Genomic DNA, 9,330 nt, shown 5'->3' with positions numbered 1-9,330 from the left:
TGAGGAAATGGAAGATCAGAGTTAAGGAATTTTCTCAGAGTCTAAACCAACTAAGTTATACAACTTCCTATGAAGATGGATCTTTCTGCTCCCAGAGTTATAGCCTTTGTGTGGACTTGCAAATTGGTATTTTATTTGGTGAGTAATAAGTTGATTCCTTCTTTTCTCCCATAGATGTTTCAGGGTCATTCCTGCGTTGGAATTTGCCTATGGGATTCTTGAGAGTAGAACCATGCCATGATATATCTCTCCATCATTGTATTCCCAGCACCAAGTGGGAACATTGCAGACAATGAATGAAGCTCCTGGAGGGAGTTGGAGAGCTGGGACAACACATGATCTTGTAAGAAGCAGTGATACTTTGGACGTCACTCAGGGGGCTGATAGATTTCTGGGATATAGGACAATATCTTTATGAAGAGCTGTGTGTGTGTGTGTTTGTGTGTGTGTGTGTGTGTGTGTGTGTGAACACTGAGCCTGGCAGGAAGTTATCTTGAGAGTCTAGTTTTTCCTTTCCCTTACATTGGAATGGTTCATTGCTAGCCTGTGCTGTTAAGCTTCCCTTTACAATCATATAGACCCCTTGACTAACTCTTTCATCAGCACCTTGTGACTAGCCACTCAGAGTAATACAATCTCTGGATAGAAAGGTCTATTCTGTGCCTTCTTGTTTCAAGTCTATAATAGACACAATTAGTCACACTTTTCTGAGCTCCCATCTCTAGGTCGTAGATGGAAGGCAAGCCTGGTTGGAGTAGCTGCTTTCTCCCATGTGTTAGAAAGAGTCTTTTGCTTATATTCCTGATCTGACTGAATTGCTTTGGTTGTGTTCTCTACCATGTCTCATTCCTGGGGCTATATGAATGGGTGGGGAAGTGGGAGATGCTGTAATTGTAGTCTTAGAGTCAGAAAGCCCTTAAGGGTTTTCTAATCTAATCATTTCATTTAGTCATATTGTTTCTTTACTTGGCCATCACCTGGCCTCACAGGTTAGAAATAACTATATTGTATGATTGGAGTTGGCTGGCAATGTCCAGAACTGGGGGCCATGGAGACACACAGTGAGGGAGGAGGGATATCTGAGTTGGCTCCCTGCTTTTATTGTAACCTTTTGATGGGGAGTGGGGTGGTGAACACAATTAGTCTTTAAATCAATGCATTGTCATCAGGAACCAAGAATCCAATTATTCCCATGTGTCTGGGAACCAAATAGGAGAAAATGAGCTGAAGTGAGGTAAGAAGGATTTAGATTAGACATTCAGAAGAATGGGCTCAGTGGAAATTATAAACAACAGTGATTATGGAATTGTCTTTTCTGAGAGGCTTCTAAAAATAGAAATCATTTTCTTGGATCTGAGCTGGGTATATGGTTATGGAGGGTTAGTCACTTTGATTGTACTAGGATACTTGTAGCAAGCACAGGTAGCTGAGAAATCCTTGTCCTTCAAAGTAGGTAGCCCTGGAGAGAAAGGCTGTCAGAGACTTGGGGCTGAGGAAGGTGGGGGAAAGAGATACAGGTATTTATGGAGGGCTATTTGAGGACATCTATTTCATCAGAGATCTGCCACTCTCACCCTCCAACCCTATGTGTACAGACACTCTCCCTCCCTCTCTCTCATACACACACTCTCTCACACACACACATATATGTTCACACATCCTTACACACTGAACACACACACTGAACACTGTTTTTTCTTCACTCCCATTCTTAATTCTAGTGAAGATGCTGAAGGAACATCAGACTCCCGGTACCTCTTGCCTGGGCTTGACAGATACAGTTCTTATTGCTGAGAACCAGACCAGTCTCTTAGAACTCAGCTGCCATTCTCTGCTGCCGTTGTTCACAGTGTTCCTTTACAGAAGCAGCTCCTTTGTCTCTGGGATCGAGGGTTTTCCTGAATCCCCAAGCGTTGCCCAGCCCCTGTCTGAGAATAGCTGGACTGGGATGAAACCACAGTGAGCGAGTGGGGGTGGAGGTAGAGATGGCTTCTGCGTTTTCTGCAGGGTTGGGTGCACTCTGCTTAATTAGCATGAGAATCGAGAGATTTTCGTATCATCCCTAAGGGATGGAGAGGAAAGGAGAGCAAAGGCTCTAGTTCTGTCCTATTCCATCAGGGATTCTGAGTCTGGTAAATTGACTGCTGTCACATTCCTCCAATCCTCTGGGGACCATCAGACCCACAGTATTGAGAAAAGCTTTGATGAAGCCGGCTGGTGGATCTCCACTCCAGATTTTCCAGCTGTCCCTGTCCCCCCCACCGCTCAGAGAGCAGGATGCTGAGATGGCTCGGTGATGCAGAAGGTATGTGCTTTTTCAGTTCTGGTGCTGATGCTGTGTGTGTGGTGAGGTCTCTGTGGCGCAATGGACGAGCGCGCTGGACTTCTAATCCAGAGGTTCCGGGTTCGAGTCCCGGCAGAGATGGTCACCTGGCAGGTGCCTCTTTTATTTTGAATACTGTCATGCTAGGTTGATAATTATATTTATTCCTCCCTGGAGGCTATACAGAGAAAGGAAACCCTTTTCCTTGAGAATCCTGGACCTTCTCTCCTTTTCTGTCCCCTCATTCTTCATTCTTTCTGTATTCCTCTCTTATGGATTTTCATTGTCTAGTAGAGGCTCAGATGTCTGCTGCGTCTCTCTGCTCAGCCCGACTGACACAGCATTTGAATCCTTTACTTCACGGTTAGATAATTGGCACATAGTGACCAAGACGCAAAGTCACAGGTTTTGGAACTAATATGGTTCTCTCCTTTGACCTCTGAGACCACAAAAGGGCAGATTGTCCCATATGTCAGTGAGGATATGTCCAACTGTCCTCTGAGGTGATACCTTCTTTGACCAAAGGGTTATCATTTGGTGGATCAGGAGGTAGACGGGGTCGTGCAGAGGATAATTTCTTGCACTGTCTGTCAGTTATACTTTTTCATTCCTGGGGCTTTTTGTGCTCAAGCTCATCACTCACTTCCTGATCTATCAGGTGAAATGTAATCATTGCTCTTTGTCTCAGTGGAATAAACCACAGAGCAACACACTAATTACCAGCAGCAAGCTGGATGAGCTTGTCCCCAGAAACTCGAAGGTTTCATACTTAAATGCTCTTTACTGTGAAAAGTTTGTACCCCTTTTTGTTCGTAGGACAAACTTCAAGTGTTGTATCTGAATGTTATTTCCATAATTTCTGATTTTCAAAAAGCCATGTTCTCACCTCCTGTCTCCTCCCGCATTCACTTCTGCTGTCTCCTTGTCTTGTCTAACGGGCCACGTTTAGCCAGATTGGAGCTTGGTCAGATTGTGATGTAGCTTGGGTTTCTATTTTGGGCTGGTCTGGCTCTCTCCCTTGCATGTTGCTACCTCTAGCTTATTAGCTAGAGGGAGCTGCCCCTGCCAGGAACCGACCTCCACCTCAGGTGAACCCAGGAAACCTGAGAAGATATGTTCCCAGGACTGCTGGGGAGACTCAGCATCTCTCCCATGCGGGACTCTGGACGTGTGACCAGAGGACACAGCTGTGCACTTGCACTGTTAGGAAGCTGAGGTAGGGGGAGGCAGGAAAGTCCACATAGAAGTTTAAAGCAGCCATGCCAGAAGGTAGGGGGAATTGATGGGGTAGACAGGAGGACCCTGGAGGGAGATAAATGCTTTCTGCTTCCATGTGTGCATGTTTATAGCAAATGGAAACTTTTGAAATTCTCTTGAAGTAGTATGGTACTTTAAAGACTTAAAATTCTTGTAGTAAGAGCTAACATGGCTTCACATTTCTGGGTTACCTTGGAGGAAGGCCAATTCAGATGTTATCTCTCTCCCACCAGTCCCATAGATACGCCCTTTGGAGGACATGGTGTGGACCAGAAGTTCCTGGGCATTCTTTCCTGGAGCCTTTCGTTTATTGTTAACTCAGCCTATCTTAGGTATTTTTGCTTTAAGCCCTGGCCTGAAAGGAAAAATTAGCATGTGGTGGGGGGGGCGGGGTGGGGAAGGGGAAGGTAAAGGGAGTTCAGGAAAGGAGTATGTCACTTTTTTCCACCATAATCTATAATACTGCATACATCTTCCTGATTCTTCCTGTATCATAGCATGGTAATGGAGGTGCTTAACCATGAGAATTCTGAGAGGGTAGGGATATTATTTCTGTATCACTGTTAAAATTCGGGGTGAGGGTGGAGGTTCATTCTGGCCCACTCTATGATTTGCTCATTTCTAGAGTCTTTCTGGAAATAATGATCAGACTTCATGGAACTGTGAGGGCTGGGGATGAGGTGGGAACAGGGTGGGTATGTGTGCCAAATAGACATTGCGTTGGAATTTGTTTAAATGTTTGATCAGAGTGTGATAGAGCCAGCTCTTTCTGTGAAGCTCTATACCTGTGAGAATTAAAATCCACGGATGATTCCCCAAGCCTGATTCTATCCTGTCGTTTCTATTCCCTATCTTGGAGTCAGAGGACCTTGGTACAAGAAGCAGTTTTGCCAAGTTGCTGAACATCTGCACTTTAATTTGCTTATGTATTAAAAACAGAGTATATTATCTTTCCTACAAGTGTAAAAATGGACGAAAAAGTTTGTTGTGCAGCGCTGTACAAATATAGAGGCTATGTTAGTTTTCAAGTTGCTTTTGTCTTTCTCCCAAGCATATGAGGAGGGTACCTGGACACAAAGTGGGGAAAGGAAAGGGTCTGAATGCTCAGCCGCTGCCTGGAACATCCAGGGTGGCTGTGTGTCATCAGCAGGGGTTGATGCCGCCCTGTGCTACCCTAAGAAAGAGGACTGATGGGACTTTTTTAGCTGGCAGGATCCTTCAGAGGCATGTGGTCCCTCTGTGCCCTAGATAGGAGACTTTATCTCAGCCAGGTAGGTAGAGGGTCCTCCTGGCTACCCCACTCAAGGGAACTAGAAGCTTCTGCTTATTTAACTATTGCCTAACCTTCAACTCTCTTCATCTCTGAGGGTTGGTGTTTTGGAGACTTGAAGGATATCACCAGGACTTGGGAAAAGATTTTCCACGAGTAAAAATTCTTCTGTGTGATAACAATTTTCTTTTGAATACATAAGGGATATCTCCTAATTTATGAACATCATAATTACTGTATTTTAAAGATATTCAGAATATAAAATAGAAATGGGTGTGTTTTTTATAAAGTCACTTCACTGTAGGACTCAAATACTTCAGAGATGCTGTAGCTGATCATTAATTGCAAAGTATGTGGGCAGGATATGTGTTATTTATTATTGTATTATCAGTGCCTGAAATATGGTAGGCATTTGATGGATATATTTGAAAGAATTAATGCTGACTTCGATTGACTATAAATTATATAGATAGGAAAGAGAAAGAGATTACTCCTAGCTTCCAGGTAGCAGGAGCACAGGCAGTATCTTCATGCATTAATTCACTTATTTAACAAATACTCGTTAAGCACCCACTTCGTGCCACTTTCCACTATTCCAGGCACCAAAATAGTAGATTCCACCTCCTATGTATTCCCATGATGGCAACAAATGACAGACAGGTAAGTAAACATTATAATAGTGAATAGCATTTTAGGTAGTGCTATGTGCTATGGAGGAATTTAAAGGATGCTAGAGGGTGGAGAGTGGTGTGATGAATGATGGTTGTGGAAGACCTCTCAGAGGAGGTGGCTTTTGAGTGAAGACCTGAGTGGAGTGAGGGAGGACAATGAGATTTAGGGGGTGGGCATTTCAAACAGAGAAACGGCAAGAGCAGAGACTCTGATGTGGACACCAGCTGGATTGGAAAGCTGAAAGGTCAATGTGGTGGAGTGGAAGGAGTGATGGGAAGAGTTGGGATTAGAGTTTGATACAGGGCACATCATCTAGGACAGTGTTCTCAACCCTATCATATCCAACTCTGCCTTGTTAGGTCCATTATTTTTTCAATTCTCCTCTACTACCCTGCAGTGAAATTCATAGATAACATAACTTACCCATGCCTGTAATGAAAACAAATCAATATAATACCCTAATTGTAATGTAAGAGAGGAATAAAAGGCAATAAACTTATAATAAATAACATATATTTTAGTATGTAAATGCCATACCAGCAGCCTTGCACCTATATGAACAACCACCCTGAATGCAACAGCTATATGTGCAGACTGATGCAAGCATGCTGCACTGCTGACTTAAATCTCATGAGGGATGTCGTTCACCAGCAGTGTCATGGTTTTCCAGACTGGTGAACACTTTTGGATAAATTTTTGATCAAAACGGAGTAAGTCTTCTTGCAAAATGCATAGTACTTTGCATTCCTGGAAAATTTAGGAAGTTTTAAATCATGCAGAAAACTCTCCAACATAGAAAGACAAGTTAGACTCTAGGCTCAGAGACCAACACATTTTTGTTTGTTTGTTTGTTCGAGATGGAGTCTCGCTTTGTCACCCAGGTTGGAGTGCAGTGGCGCGATCTCGGCTCACTGCCACCTCCGCCTCCTGGGTTCAAGCGATTCTCCTGCCTCAGCCTCCTGAGTAGCTGGGAGTACACATGCGCAACAACACGCTCAGCTAATTTTTGTAACTTTAGTAGAGACGGGGTTTCACCGTATTGTCCAGGCTGGTCTTGAACTCCTGAGATCAAATGATCCACTTGCCTTCGGCCTCCCAAAGTGGTGGGATTACAGGCATGAGCCATTGTACCCGGCCCCAGCACATAGGTTTTAATAGGTCATTCAGAAGTATACATCATGGGTCAATTCTTCGTTGTGAGAGATGCCCTTGCACATTCTGGGACTCATAAGTCCAGCATGCTCTACCTCTCTACAGCTAACCATGGCCCCCAGTCATTATAACAAAAAAAACTACTCCATCAAATTTTCAAACCACTTTTGAGGGGCAATTCCAGTGCCCCTGGCAATCACTGACATAAGGCTTGTCGGTGAGGCTTTTCTAAATGTTAGTGAGGACCATTGACGAGTTTGAGCGAAGGTTCTGGTTTCTGTGTTAAAAGGCAAATTTTATCTGTTGGTAGAGAACAGACAGAGATAGAATAGATAAGTAGAGAATAGAGTCACATATGTAGGCAGGTTTACAGCTCTGCTTGGCCCAAAGCCTTTAGAAGCAGCAAGCTGTGGCGCTGTGGTTCCCAAGCGGTGGTGCTATACCACCGGAGGTGGAGGGTTTTATAACAGTCCACCTACAAAAGTGATTTATCATCTCTGGAGAGCTTACCTGACACAGATCACCTATTTTTAAACTAGTTATTTTTAGTTATTGTCATTACAATAGTTATTACCTAGTGGTAAACATGTTCATTTTGCTTATATTTAAAGCTGTAGCAAATAGACCTTATCCCCGAAAACATGATTGCAGTGTTTATGTCCTTAGTACTTGCTATAAATTATAATGGAACAGAATATCTTTAAACTATGTCCTCCTTGGAAGTTAGTTGGATCTTTTTGCTTTCATGGTGGTAATACTGTTCAGTGATGATTCTTTTGAGAGAATGAATGGTGAGAGATGGCATAGTATGATAAGGGAAGTTAACCATGAGCATAGAAGAAGCAGCGACTTCATGGTAATGACACAGATCTGAGTCCAAATCTGAGGTCTCCCTATTTACTTGTATAAATGTAGGCGTGCGCTAAGTCTGTCTAAGTCCTTTGATCTTCTCATCCACTAAATGATCAAACTAATACCTAGAATTAAATAGGGTAAGCTGTAAAATTGTCGAGGTAGATACACAGGAGGTGCAAACACAAGTGCTAGCCTCCTTGTTTGTAGTTATTCTTTCTAAACCTTCAGATTGTTTGGATCAAGCTGGTTTCTTGGAGGCTGTGAGTGAGGACTTGAGAGATTTTAGCTGTGACCCATGTTTCTAACCACATTATTCTTCAAGGGGAGTCCTAGTGGAAGTCAAGACATGCGTAATGTATTTTAAATAGTAGTTACCCTCCAAGAGCACGTTCTCCCCAAAGTGATCACTGTAGGAGCCCTAGATTTTTCTCTAGGGCAATGAGCAGAGAAGTCCTACAGCATCCTCAGGTTCTAGTCCCCGTGGAAAGGGTCATGTTAGGACTTCTCTGTGTGGGGCAATGCTGGGCTTTAAAGCCTGGGATGAGGGCGAGTGTGTCTATTTTGAGAAGGCAGGTTGGTGTCTACAGAGATGGAATTAGACTAAAACAAACACCTGGGGAGCTGGGAGGAGACAGGAGACCAGGGCTTGGCTGTTGTATTCCAGGCCAATTCTCTTTCTGGGTGAATTCCTTGCTGTGGAACTAGCTCAGTCCTGAATCTGAAGGGAGCATCTTCTGGCAATCACTAACAATTGCTGATAACTTGTCTTCCTTTGCTACATCTGTAGACCACTTTTAGAGCAAGAAATAGTACCATCCAAAATTTCCGACTCTTTAGAACAAGTTATATTATTTTGAAGGAGCATGAAACTGTTAAAAGTTTTCTATTATGTATAAACTTCTAATGGTGCTTTTTAAGTTTTGTGCTTAAGCGTGTCTCTAATGGCTGAGGAGAGTGATGGCTTACTTCCAGATTCACATAAGCCAGGCCTAAAGTGGTCTATACTAAGCACAGCATTTCTCTGAAGTCATAGACTTTATGCTACATTCTAGATTTGGGGTTCTATTTCATTATATCTGCATTTTTAAAATACAAAAATAATAATCTGGCTCCAAATATTAGGGTAAAAGTGATGCCTGGCATGCCCCACATATGGGATCCTGGCATGCATAAGTTATAAAAGCACAGAACTATATTAATATTAAAAATGAGGTGTAGTCCCTGATTATCCACTCAGAGATGAAGGTAAAAGTAATCTAGAGACAGTTAAAGTAGAGGGAAAACCGACAGAGTTGAATGAATAATAATCATTAATTCATTTACTCATTCAACAAATGCTTGTAGTACCTGCTGTGTGCTAAGAACTGAATGAGGTACAATGATGAACAAATGAGACAGAGGTGATCACAGAAATACATGTAAAGCTGCAATGGTAAATAAAGGAGAGGTCCATGGAGCAAAGAAGGTCTGTGGCCAGGAGAGTTGACCTCTTCGGGAAGATCAAGGACAGCTTCCCCCAGGAAGTGTCTCTTGACTTGAATCTGAAAGATAAGGAAATAACTAGGCAAGGAATGAAGAAAAGCGCTTTCTATACAGAGACAGCATACATGAAGCTTTTGTAGAGGGAGGGAGAATGCCATGCATGAAGGGCTTTTTTATTTTTATTTTTATTTTTTTGAGACAGAGTCTTATCTTGTTGCGTAGGCTGGAGTGCAGTGGCACAATCTTGGCTCACTGCCACCTCCACCTCCCAGGCTCAAGCGATTCTCCTGCCTCAACCTCCCAAGTAAGTGGGATTACA

At 43.1% G+C, this 9,330-nt stretch overlaps 1 non-coding gene across 1 annotated transcript; it reads left to right on the top strand.

The window, feature by feature from the left end:
• Positions 1-2,351: 2,351 nt before the first annotated feature.
• Positions 2,352-2,425, top strand: TRNAR-UCU. The gene has a single exon. It is a non-coding gene; the product is annotated as a tRNA-Arg (tRNA).
• The last annotated feature ends 6,905 nt before the right edge of the window (positions 2,426-9,330 follow it).

The sequence above is a fragment of the Theropithecus gelada genome, chromosome 1, assembly GCF_003255815.1.
Source record: "Theropithecus gelada isolate Dixy chromosome 1, Tgel_1.0, whole genome shotgun sequence".
NCBI classification, from domain to species: domain Eukaryota; kingdom Metazoa; phylum Chordata; class Mammalia; order Primates; family Cercopithecidae; genus Theropithecus; species Theropithecus gelada.
Note: the sequence above shows the minus strand (reverse complement) of the source record. Positions and strands in the feature narration are given on the sequence as shown.